The sequence below is a fragment of the Bemisia tabaci genome, chromosome 9, assembly GCF_918797505.1.
Source record: "Bemisia tabaci chromosome 9, PGI_BMITA_v3".
Classification (NCBI taxonomy): domain Eukaryota; kingdom Metazoa; phylum Arthropoda; class Insecta; order Hemiptera; family Aleyrodidae; genus Bemisia; species Bemisia tabaci.
The window spans coordinates 23,210,195-23,223,416 of NC_092801.1; the positions used below are offsets into that span (position 1 = coordinate 23,210,195).

Consider the following 13,222-nt stretch of genomic DNA (forward strand, 5'->3'; position numbering starts at 1 on the left):
ATTTAAGCAAAAATCTGATTGAACCAAGAGTATTTTTTCTTGTCAATGTTTTGAAGAGTCTGGACTCTAGATTCAATGTGTTTTTTCCAGTGTTCTCTATACACATAAGTGTTTTTTTAGATGAGCCAGAATTTATAGTTCCAAATTGCAAAATGCAGTCCAATTCTCTCTTAATTTTGTACTTTTCTATGTATTCATCAGTGGTTTGCAAATTGCCTGCAAAATTTATCCAAGATTAAACAAGTTCCTTTTACAAAAAAAAAAAAAAAAAAAAAAAAAAAAAAAAAAAAAAAAAAATTGTAATACGGTATGAGTTACATCAATCGGTCCTACTGCATTTCAATGCAACCTGTGTTATTTTGGTGACCGGCAACTATGTAAACTACCCGGTATATATTGAGCAATTTCTACCCTGAATGCAAAATGTTGAGCTTGCTGTCGGACTGCTCCGAAACGACGAAGCATACGATGGATAAATCGAACGATTCGAAATGGATGGCGATGGTTCTTTAAGACAGAGAAGAGCGAATCTGTCTCCGAGCAGAGAATAAAAATATGAGCATCCTACTTTTTTATTATCATTTATTATGTACGGTTCGCAGTGGCGAAATCCTGAAGCTTTTCTGTATTTTGATAAACGACGATCCTTGTTGCCAGTGCTGACGTGCTGAGCAAAAACGCCGTATAAGCATCAGAGTGTTGCCAAATCACCTCTCAGAAAAGATTAATTTTTGAAGAAAGTCAAAAATATCCTGTCTCAAAATTTTCAGAGCTTTTAGATCAAATTACGAACGAAATTCTCTATCAAATCGGTGAAGAAATATTCACAAATTTTCCTGAAAATTAGTGATTTGTTGAAGGAAATTTGGCAACGTCTGATGGCTCATACGGCGTTCTTGCTTAGCGCGGCAGCGAGGGTTGCTCGTTTCACTCCAAAAGAAACGATAATTTGTGGAGAATGAGAATTTATGCATGCATCATGACAGCCGTGGAAAAAATGTTGCAATTTATGTGTCTCGTGCTTTGTAAGACCAGCAACAGAATTAGGTGTTTGTGACACTGGCCCTAGCCCTTTTAAATCATGGGAACTTCTTATGATATAATACATACATACATATAAGTCACTTTACAGCACTCCCTCGCGCTCTACGACTCCTAACCTCCACTGCTCTCTTTCAAACCAAAAATCTTGGGGGATTGAGCACCTTAACATTTCCGCTTCAATCCCTTCCTTCCAACCTTTCATTGGGCGCCCTCTGCGTCTTCTCCCAGGAAGAACCCAGAATGATATAATAATTAATGAATAATTTTGATGAACAATTTCTAGCTTCGAAATGAACATATATCTTGATATTTTCAGTACATCATAAAATATAGAATTTTTAAAATTTTAACGTTTAAATATATAAAAATCATTTGAAGAGAAAGCATCAAGGAGAATGCATAGATTCGATGAGTTATTAGTGTCAAAATTTGACTATATGCCTTGGCATTTGACAAAATGCCTGATTTGATCATTCACCTGCGACTTATCGACGGTGTCAGTCCGGAACCACGTATCTCGTTTGCGGTGTTTCGTTTGCGATGTGGATCTCCGCTCTCATTTTATTTTTATTTTTTTAAAAGGAACAAAGCGACATCATTCCTTGAAGTTTTTGCAGAATCTTCTTTGTCCAGGGAAGATAAATCACGGCAGTTTTTAGGAATTGCCATTGAGTAGTTTCCATTTAAAAAATGAAGTATGACAGGAAGTCTGCGACGTCGCAAACCAAGATACGTGATTCCGGACCTACACCGTCAATATATAAAAATACATTGTCGTGGATAACGTCCGGGAGAAATTAAAATGCACAGTGCATTTTCATGAGCTCAACAGCATTTTTAAAACTTTCTTTTTCATCCCGTCGACGAGGAGGAAAATTTGCTCATCCGGGGAAATTTTCCCAGGTTGCACTTTTGACGCTCCTGAACAGCGCACTGATACCGAGGGATTACATTCGTCTCTCGCGCGTCAGTCTAGCCCCTTGTCGCTCTTGTTAAATCCTCTTATTTTTAATGAAGTTCCATTCACGGCGTCTTCCGTTTTAAGTTCATTCTCTCAAGCAAGCTATAAATTTGAGAGAGGACGCAGAATAGCTTAATTTCACTGCTTTTACGATCTTGTTACGATTGTCGCGTCTCGAGATTATCGAGTTGTATCCGACGAGTTTAGTTCTACTCGCAGTTTTAATTCGTTCCGGCACCCTAATTAAAAAAAAAAAGAAGAAGAAAAAAAAACAAGTGGGAGTCGCTTTTTGCTTGTTTACCTTGATGCTAAAATTCGCGGACGCAGTTTATCTTGAAAACTCAAGGTGATTCGATGCACGCCATATTTTGTGTCAGAACAGCATGCGATATATCGCATCAATTGGTTCCATTTTTTCAGCTACTCGTCATTTTTCTCCAATTTTGAGATCGCAATTCTGTTGTCAGGAGACTAAAGCGCTCACATACCAATTTTAACACAGAAATTCAACGTAATAAAGGCGTAGTTTTTTCAGGGAGAAAACATCGCATTCGATAATGATGTCGAAACTGCACTCGAATGCGATATTTTCTCTCTAAAAAAACCACGCCTTTACTACGTTGAATTTCTTTGTTACAATTGGTAAGTGAGTGTCTCCTGACAACAGAATTGCGATCTCAAAATTGGAGAAAAATGACGAGTAGCTGAAAAAATGGAACCAATTGATGCGATATATTGCATGCCATTCTGACACAAAATATGGTGTCCATCGAATCACCTTAACCTGCATTCGTGTTCGATTCAGGAACATTAAATTTACATGGATCCAATGATGAAATTAGAGAGAAAAAAATCAGTTTGACCGGTCCAAACCAAAGGTCAAAGTAGAAATGAGGTTCCAAGTGTCAACATCATCCGGAATTACCCCAGCTGACCCTCAGCAGGAAAGCTCTAACACGTTCGTTTCAAAGAAGCATTTGACTATTTTCTACGTAGGCGCGTTTTTAAGTTCCCCGCAGAAGATGAGCACAGTTTAGATAAAAGAAGTCCCTCACCAAAATCTCAACCATCAATGTTGAAAAAAGTATACACTGGTACAATTTTCTTTCTTAAAAGAGATATGACGGTGGGTTAAAAAATACCATATCTTGACACTAAGGTTCTCCCAATAACGTACATAGTAACTCTAATAACAATGTTTTTTGTTCAATATCTGCAATGAGGCTATATCAGCACATCTAGATAGAGTCTTCTACAAAACAAAAATTCTCCTCTAACGCAGCCTCGACATTAAAAGCTTTTGCAAGCTTGAGATTTGATTCCAGACAAAACCGGTGGCACCATTGTATTCCTCACCGTAATATTTAACGAGAGAATCGATGATTAAATCGAATATCCTTGCTTCATGCGAGAGCTTCGCTGGGGACATTTTCTTCACTGAAAAAGTGATAAAGCAGCTGGGAAAAATCCGGGAGGTTTTCAATAAGCGCTGAGCTATCGAAGCTCATAATCACTTCTGATTCGCTCATGTGATCATCATTCAGTCAAAACGGACTTTTCCCCCTCACTCAATACTTGAGGGGTCAATAACTGAATAAGCTTTGAATTTGATCTTTTCAGCTCCATCACAGAGTTGCCATCTGTCATTTAGTCAGAATTTAGGGCAGACGAAAAGTGCTATCCTGTCATAACCTGGGGGCAATACTTTCCAAGTAATCGGTTCCTGATAAATGAGACAAATGCTGTAGAAGGGTGAGAAATAATGATAGAGATTCCAAATTGGATCGCATCCATTTAGCCTAAAGGAACCAGCGTGATTACACTGTTATTAAAATGTTGCCTCTTCGTGTGTTTCTAAAAATGTCCCAGAATAGCAAATAGATTTTGCTTTCCACGATAAACTTATTAATTTTAAATGAAAATAATTGTGTAACTTCCAGTACTGTACATTTATTGAGTATTTTTAAAAGGAAAGAAGAAGTTGCAAAATTTTGAAAAGACCGTAATTGCGTTGATTCCTTTTTGCTAAATGCGTTCCAATTATACTCTTTACCGGATCTAGTAGCTGGTAAAAGATATCTGTCAGTGGCACACATAATCTGGTTACTTAACTAACGGTATGCCAAGTAATGTCAGAAATCTTGCACTGGCTATTGGATTTCCCGGAGTTCATACCTAAACGGGTTACACTGTCATTCTTTTTAACCGTGTCGAAAAATTAAAATCGAAAGTAGAGAGGAATTTTTAGGCAAGATTTTCTTATTTGTCTCATCTATTTCGACAAATTTGGTTGCCAGTAGCTGAAGAAAGTGTCTGCGGAAGTGCGAATGCAGGAATTTGTAAATGCGTAGTACGGACTGCCAAAATATTGCGTTATGAAGGGCATCGAAGGTGAATATGAGGTACAGTGCTTGGAAACTCGGGTTTAGCGAAGATACTCAGGAAATCACAAAGTCTTCGAGCCTTCATTTCTAAGTGATACTCCACGCGTTGTCACAACGTTAGTTTAGTTGCCTAACAGTTCCTATTCAGAACATACATTGACGGTGAAACTATACCAGACCACGTATCTTGGTTTGCGACGTTGCAGACTTCGTAACTACTTCAAAAATATTCCTTGTATCTATCTACATGCTTTTAAAACTAAACTAAACAAGATCATGTGAAGTTCAAATTGCGCGTCTCAGGATAGGTCACACTTTCTTCAGTCACAATCATATCATCTACAAGGAAGCCAAACCCATCTGTAATTTATGCAATTTATCACCTCTAACCGCCAAACTCGTGATTATGGACTGCTCTGCCCTCAGGGATCTCCAATCACAGATCTACTCACCTGCAATCAACAGGAATACAAACCCTTTAAACATGCGATGAACCCAATGTCACTACCAAACTTTTGAAACTCTTTGCCTCTCTTAATTTAAAAATCTAAATTTTCGTGTTTACACCCATTTTACACATTCTCTGTACAGACGTTAATAGCCTGTGACGCTGAATGTCTTAAAATATATGAACTAACTAACTAACTAATTTCATTAAATTTAGAGAGTAATTTTAGATAACAAAATCATTATCTAAAAAAACCATTTATTTACTCATTTGAACATTTGAACCACCCGAACGACAACACCGCTTCGATAGAGCAAGCAATCAACGATCCGATCAATTCGACCGGAAAAAAACGGCTTGAATGACTGGTGCGTTCGGAGGTCTTTATCCACCTACCTCCCGCCCGCTACCTCCACCCCGCGAAAAATGCTCCATTTAATGCCAATTTGAATGCACGCCTGACGTAGCTGCAGACTGAAAATTAAGTAGATGCACATTTACGACCTCCCCCCCTCTCCGTGTTAGTTTTTTTTTTTTTTTTTTTTTTTTTTTTTTTTTTTTTTTTTTATGCTGGTTCTCCCACGATCCTATTCTTCACACCGACGACCCATCTACTCATTTACGCTTTCCAGTAAGAGCCTGCACGGGTGAGAGAGCTTTCGCGGATTTTAGACTTTTCACCTCCCGCGCTCTTATCGACCTTCTTTCACGGTTATGTCGAGTTCCTCTAATGCATCGTAATTTTTTCGGAGAATCCCTTCATGCATCCCGCTACCCGGGATTTCCTCCGGTTCGCGATCAAAAGTCTATTATCTGGAACTTTCGGATTCGGTACTAAAAAGTTAGTGCCCGATAAATTAATGGATGCTTCTCAAGTGGCCCACGTGAGTTGCCTAGATCGTGCACGGATATTTTCGAAATATTCTCAGAATCAGTGCTCCCATTCCATGCTCGTCAAAAGTTCCAGGATTCTTAATAGATTTTCTCCAAAGTTCCGAGAAAGTTCCTGTAAATGCAAGAGATCAGGAACATTTCGGAAATTTAAAAAATCCGGGAAAAATTCAGGATAATCTCAAAAGTTCCGGAATTTGGTACTAGTTGCGGGAAATGGGAGCACACTTAAAATACAAAACACCATTACTTTTATAAAAGTCTGCTTCACTGGAACTTTCGGATGCTTTCATCTGGAACTTTCGGATTCGGCACTAAAAAGTTAGTGCCCGATAAATTAATGGATGCTTCTCAAGTGGCCCACGTGAGTTGCCTAGATCGTGCACGGATATTTTCGAAATATTCTCAGAATCAGTGCTCCCATTCCATGCTCGTCAAAAGTTCCAGGATTCTTAATAGATTTTCTCCAAAGTTCCGAGAAAGTTCCTGTAAACGCACAAGATCAGGAACATTTCGGGTATTTCAAAAAATCCGGGGAAAATTCCGGATATTCTCAAAAGTTCCGGAATTGGTACTATTTCCGGGAAATGGGAGCAATATTTTAATATATATGCAAAAGGTCCGGAAAATTTCGGGAATTTAAAAAAATCCGGGAAAAATTCAGGATAATCTTAAAAGTTCCGGAATTGGTACTACTTCCGGGAAATGGGAGCAATATCTTAAAATACAAAACATCATTACTTTCATAATAGTCTGCTTCAGTTGAATCGCAATTCGGTCGGGAACCTCGCCTCCCCCCCCCCCCCCCGAGCCCCACAAAGGAGATGGGGGGGGGCATAAATTTCGGATTATTTGGGGTCGATCTCCTATAACCTCGCGGTCTGCTTGACTCCGTGCGACCTAAAATAACCGAGAAAAAAAAACCTGACACGGGCGTTCTGAAACACCCTGTATATTCAAGATATCGTTACCGCATGTAGGCAAGTCCTGTCCATTTCTTTATGGGTCATACGCCACCTCAATACATCTGGTGTTTTATTTCGTTCGTAATTCGGCTAAAGGACCTCCAATGCCCACCAAATATGTGAGTAGTTGCATACCGTACAAAAATCTTACCGTCCATGACGCGAAGAATTGCCGATTCCCGCTTTACGGGCAACCAGTGGACTCCCCGCTAATTTGAAAAATGGCGCGTCAATTTGTATATTTCGCCGCGCGCGCCACTGGAATTGGCGGGAACCAATGGGAGTGCGAGTTTCGCTTTGTTTACATTTGCATTATTTTGATAACCTTAGTCGTAAACAAACGTGGTTTCTTTATCCTCTCGTGAGTGCTGTTAGTCCTTTGAACATTTAAAGTTGCCCGAGGTTCTTGATTTTCTGTATTAAAAGTAGTGTTTATCTACCTATCTTAACCTTATCCCTCCAACAAATATTCCATTCGGTGTTCCCTTGTTCATTCTTCAAAGCCTCAAGGTGTGCTGTGTGCTCTCGAAGTATCTGTGAGTTCTCATTACCTAATTGTTTATACTTTCTTCCTCGCAGGATCACTATCACTGTAACTGTTCAAAATTATTGAGGCTTTCTATTTCCAGGAGGTTTCAAACCTTCCATTTCGGTTTGGTCATCAACTCATTGCCAATGCATTCCCAGGAATTCACCTGTCATGTTGTGGTCTAGATAGGTACCTACCTACCCTAGATGTCTTTTGGTGTCAAGTGAGTGTCAAGTGTCTCACCAGTTTATTCATGATCAGAATCATCTGAAAGAGGAGTTTCATAGCTGAGAGATATAATACTTCTTGACAAGAGAAAACACTACGGAAGGTTTTGGTCAAATTCGGAGTCAAATCTATTGAGAAGTGCCTATTGTGGGCCAACCAAAGTTTGATTTTCCCATGATGATTGTGCCTTAAAAATTATTGATTTCATGCCTCTAGTGTGACAGATTTATACCTATGTATCTCTCGAGAATTCATGACAGAGTGGAATGACTTTTCCTTAAAGTTGTGTTGCCCAGGCACTTTTGGACCGCATGCGATAGTGGTTCGATGTATTGGTCGGTTCAAAACATTTAGATAACCTCAATAATCACCCTTGTAACAAGCAATAAAACTTTTTATTGCATATTTGGTTACCTTATCTCAATTAATAGTTGCAGTTAGTCACATTAAATCTTTCCTAAGTAAAGACATGCTTTTCACTGCTCGATGTATAGGTGACTATCAAGATTATTTCAATGTTTTGAACCTGTTGATATCCACTCAATGCATTGATAGAGCGCCAATTTGATAAGAATAGTATTCAGTGTTAGAGAAGGAAAATGAAAGAGTTAATCTAATGACAGACTTACAGCAAAAAACCAAACGCATTAATAAGGCGGCCATGAAAATTCACATGTCAAAATTCTTAAGCCTTTGATCCTCCTTCGGCCAAATCTATTTTTTCCCCCGCCACTCACAAGTTACTCAGGAAAAAGTTAATCTTCATTGGTAAAACCTACTAGAATAAATGCATTTATATAAGCTCTCTGACTCCCTAAATTTTCATTTTTGTCATATTTTATTTTAGATACAAACAGTGGCAAAATGTTATTAATTTATTAGCATAAAGACTGAGAAAACTGACCTCATCTTTCAATGAAACCGAACTTTGGCTTTGTGAACTAAAATTTCAGTTGATTCTTGGAGTAGTATTCGCCTGCATGATTGCAATTGTCAGTCAGTTAATCTTCAAGCCACCAATGTAATTTTTCAGCAACGACATTTTTGTCGCGATTCCGGCGATAATTACAAAATGGAGGTACTGAAAAAGAACTAACTTTTTCTGTTGGGGAGGTATTGAATTTCTTGGAAATTTACTGAAAAAGTACTGTAAAAGTTCTGATTTTTAGGCAGCCAGTTTCAGTAGACACCCTGACCAACAATAAACGATTATTCGACACAGGTTTAAATGGAGCACAGAAAAAATAATAAAATAAAATGTAAATTTGAAAAATCCAAAGAGGGTGGGCTTTAGGGCGAGTCAAAAACATCGACTTTCGAATTTCAAAACGTATAGGGGGAAAAGTTGCGCCTAGGCATCAACCTAAGTGTGCCAAAGCGTTCCTCGAAAAAAAAATTTCTTGGGGTGCCTCTCCTGCAGTTTGTGTCAAAAAATCACGTGATTCATGCTGTTTTTTCCCGATTTCATCGCACTATTTAAGCATAATAAAGATTCGCTAGAGCCTGAATTTTGGAGCATTAACTCACTACTAGTAGTCATTTAAGGTGTACTAATTAATTTTTAAATCAACATATTTTTTGTGCCCCCACATGCCCTTAAAAATGCAAAAAACGCGATTGCGGCCGAATGCGCTTCGCGTATTTCAACGATTTTATCGATTTTTTTAGGTGACTTGGCATCCACGCAAAAAGTCAATTTTCGGTTTTTAGGAACTATTTATATAGATGATAAGGGAAAAATATTAGTTTTTTAAATGCGGGCGGTTTTTCCCGCTTTGCGAGCTCACAGTTAGGCGTATCACTCGATTTGGCCGAAATCACATCGATTTTCGCTATTTTTTTGCACGACTTGGCAAGCATGTAAAAAATCGGACATTCACTTTTCGTAGACTTTTTCATAGTAGAATAAGAGGATATAATAATTATTTTGCTGGGGGATGTTTTTGTACCTCTGCGGAGCCCTTAACAAGCCAGAAAAACACGATTTTTAGCGACTTTTCAGCTATTTTTGACGATGTTTTTCAGGGACCTGACAACCGCGCAAAAATTTGACCCTTCAATTTTCAGGGACTCTTTTCATAGCAAACTAAGATACCGTAAAACGTTTTTTGTTTAGGTCCTTTTTTGTACCTCTCAGAGGCAAGAAAAAGATGACTTGTCTGTGACACCCATTCATCACTATAAAAACCTTAAATATTTTAACTCTTTTTTACGTATTTGAGCTGTAATTGATACGAAAGTTCATAAAAATATTTCATTATTAAATTTTAGTGATTTAATTTATTATTTATTAAATATTATTCATTATTATTATTAGTTTTATTTAAGTATTGTATCTAAATATTTAATTCATTGCAGGTTTAATTTGTTACTTTACTGATTTAAATTAAAATTAACAATGATAAAGTAAGAAGTCTTTTGATAAATAAACATTTAATAAGCAATAAAAGTTAGCTATACGTAAAAAAAGAGTTGAAATATTAAGATTTTTAAAGTGATGAATGGGAGTCACGAGTCATCTTTTTCTTGCCTCTGGAGGTACAAAAAAGGACCTAAACAAAAAACGTTATACAGGATCTTAGTCTGCCATGAAAAGAGTCCCTGAAAATTGAAGGGTCAAATTTTTGCGCGGTTGTCAGGTCCCTGAAAAACATCGTCAAAAATAGCTGAAAAGTCGCTAAAAATCGTGTTTTTGGCTTGTTAAGGGCTCCGCAGAGGTACAAAAACATCCCCCAGCAAAATAATTATTATATCCTCTTATTCTACTATGAAAAGAGTCTACGAAAAGTGAATGTCCGATTTTTTACATGCTTGCCAAGTCGTGCAAAAAAATAGCGAAATCGATGTGATTTCGGCCAAATCGAGTGATACGGCCTAACTGTGAGCTCGCAAAGCGGGGAAAAACGCCCGCATTTAAAAAACTAATATTTTTCCCTTATCATCTATATAAATAGTTCCTAAAAACCGAAAATTGACTTTTTGCGTGGATGCCAAGTCACCTAAAAAAATCGATAAAATCGTTGAAATACGCGAAGCGCATTCGGCCGCAGTCGCGTTTTTTGCATTTTTAAGGGCATGTGGGGAGCACAAAAAATATGTTGATTTAAAAATTAATTAGTACACCTTAAATGACTACTAGTAGTGAGTTAATGCTCCAAAATTCAGGGCTCTAGCGAATCTTTATTATGCTTAAATAGTGCGATGAAATCGGGAAAAAAACAGCATGAATCACGTGATTTTTTGACACAAACTGCAGGAGAGGCACCCCAAGAAATTTTTTTTCGAGGAACGCTTTGGCACACTTTAGGTTGATGCCTAGGCGCAACTTTTCCCCCCTATACGTTTTTGAAATTCGAAAGTCGATGTTTTTTGATCGCCCTAGTGGGCTTATTGGGGAGTTATTATCTCACTGATAAACAGGGTAAGGGCTATGTAGACACACCGTCTGTTCCGGATTCAGAAACCGAAAGTTCCGGGTCCTGGAGCCGTAGCTTCGACTTCCCCAGGTGCTGTGCCCGGAACTGTTTGCCTCTGAGCCTGAAACGCGGATGGTATGTCTATGTAGCCCTTAAGTACGGCTTCAACGGCCGGAGTTTTTTTTGTTGAGAGAGAACAGTGTTTCCCAAGGGCTGTATCCTCCGATGCAAACAATTGCCAAGATGGAGGGAAAATTAAAAAACCCGGATCCTCGACTTCAGTGCGTTCTCTGCAGGGTCGATTTACACACGAGATATCAGTAAACCCCGTGTGGCTTCGGGGATTTAGCCGGCTCCTGATCTACAGCTTGGCTGAGACCCTATTTGCGCCGTAACTCGGGATACTTTAACTGCAACTTCAAGGAAACTCATTACTTTTGATCTTTTGCTTGAGCGCTCGCCTCTCTGTCCCGCCACCCTCTTGTCTCCCGGGCTCCGAGGAGATAAATATCACACGAGAAAATTACGGTTAACGCGATCGTAATGGCTCCTTATCCCTGCGCCGCGCCTCGCCGCACAGGGGATCGAGTCAATCAGAGATTTCGGACTTGACCCTGGCAACTGCCAATTTTGGTGTTAAAATGCTCCGGCATTTTCCGGTACACGGAAAAATTAAATTGCTGATTTAAGTAACAATTCAATTGCTAAAAAAAGAGACTGCAATATTTCAACGTAGATTTCACAACACAAAAATGCAACTTTAACCACCCTCGTGGTTAAATTAGCTTACAATAGAGGTTAAAGTATTTGTACAATTTTTGTGTTGTGAAATCTACGTTGGAATATTGCAGTCACTTTTCTTAGCAATTTAATTGTTAAATCAGCAATTTTATTTTTTCCGTGTATTTCCTGACTGTGAAAACCCTATAATATCCTGGTTAGAAACTGATTTTGGTAATTTTTGTTACGCGGACTATGTTTAATTTTGGCATCGACGCAGTGTCACGCGGGTGGCTCGGTGCGACTTTTGCAGGGGCCTTGGAGTGAGTTGCGGGATGCCTACCCGTGCCAGCGCTCGGAGGGGCCGCAAAGTGGATCGAGTCAATCAGAAATTTCGGACATGAAACTTTTACTAAAACTGGCAATTTTGTTGTTTAATCCGTCACATTTTAAATTTCAAGAGGTGCTTCTAGTCGAAAATTTTACGAGGGAACCAATGGAACTACTTTTAAGACCTCGAAGTTCTGGATGAACGGAGTTATAAGCTTTTAAAGTTTCCAAATTTCGTCTAGTACATTTTATACGGAGAGTATGGACAGCTCGATTTATATAGCTCTTAGGGCCCAAAAGGGTGACAAAGTGTAAAACGGAAATCACTAGAAAATTGCTGCTGCCAACCTATGCATTTGAAAGATCAATCAATAAGACCGACAGCGCATTGCAAACAAGTGTCTCTCAGGATTAAGACTTTGGAATTGAGAAAATTCACGCGAAATCAAAGTTTTGTACGTGCTTTCATAATTTTTAATCAGTTTTAAAACGACGGGTAGTAAGACTTACGAAAATAGTACCACTGGATAATTCGAGTTCATAGGTTGGCAGCTTTTTTGGACCCCAAGAGTACATGACTTGATGAAACCTAGCCTCCAAATTTTCGAGTTGTCAATACTCTCCCTATAAAGGTACTCAAGGTGCCTCTAGTGGAAAATTTCACGGAAAACTAATGAAGCCACTTTTAAAACCTCAAAGTTCTGAATGAACGGAGTTATAAGCTTTAAAAGTTTCCAAATTTTGTCCGACTTCTCCCTGACTCGACCCACTGTGCGGCGGGGAAAATCAAATCATGTGCTTTGAGGCTCATTCGGTTGTTTTTCTCCCTTGCGAGGAGAGAGGATTGCAAGCGTTTCTTGGAAGTTTATGATCCGTCTCGACCTATCACCGCTTGGCTGACATAAGGGCGTAACTACAATTTGAGATGAGCTCGAGAAAGCACTGCGTTATATGGAAAACGGGGCTCATCGTCGAGTGCAGTTACGCTTTTATGTCAGAAAGCCGACGCTATGTTTCCGTATTTCATCGCTTTATGAATCGTATTCGTCACTCGGCGCGAAAAATTTACGACCTCGCTCGACTTGCTGATGCATTTTAATTTTTCTTCCGTCTTGCGTTTTTATCGTTGTTCACCTCAAGAAAGAACGTAACTGCATTTCCGTGTTGCCAAATTTACCCTCCCTAATGGCATTATTACCAACGAAATTTAGGGCATTTTTACTTAACAATTTCACTGATTATTCTGCTGATCTCATGCGAAAATCAGAAAATTTTAGACAAAAATTGCACATGTGTATTCTTGTAA

The 13,222-nt window shown here is 38.8% G+C and overlaps 1 protein-coding gene across 4 annotated transcripts in view; it reads left to right on the plus strand.

Annotated features, from left to right (window-relative positions):
- LOC109039213 (uncharacterized) overlaps positions 1–13,222 on the plus strand; it is a 289,108-nt gene that overhangs the window by 76,131 nt on the left and 199,755 nt on the right. Inside the window, exon 1 of one of the 4 annotated variants that reach the window (XM_072304395.1) lies at positions 7,019–7,229. The exons of the other annotated variants lie outside the window; for them this stretch is intronic. The gene's annotated coding sequence lies outside the window, so the exon portion shown is untranslated. Of the gene's footprint in view, positions 1–7,018; positions 7,230–13,222 lie in introns of those variants that run through there. 4 annotated transcript variants of the gene reach the window in all.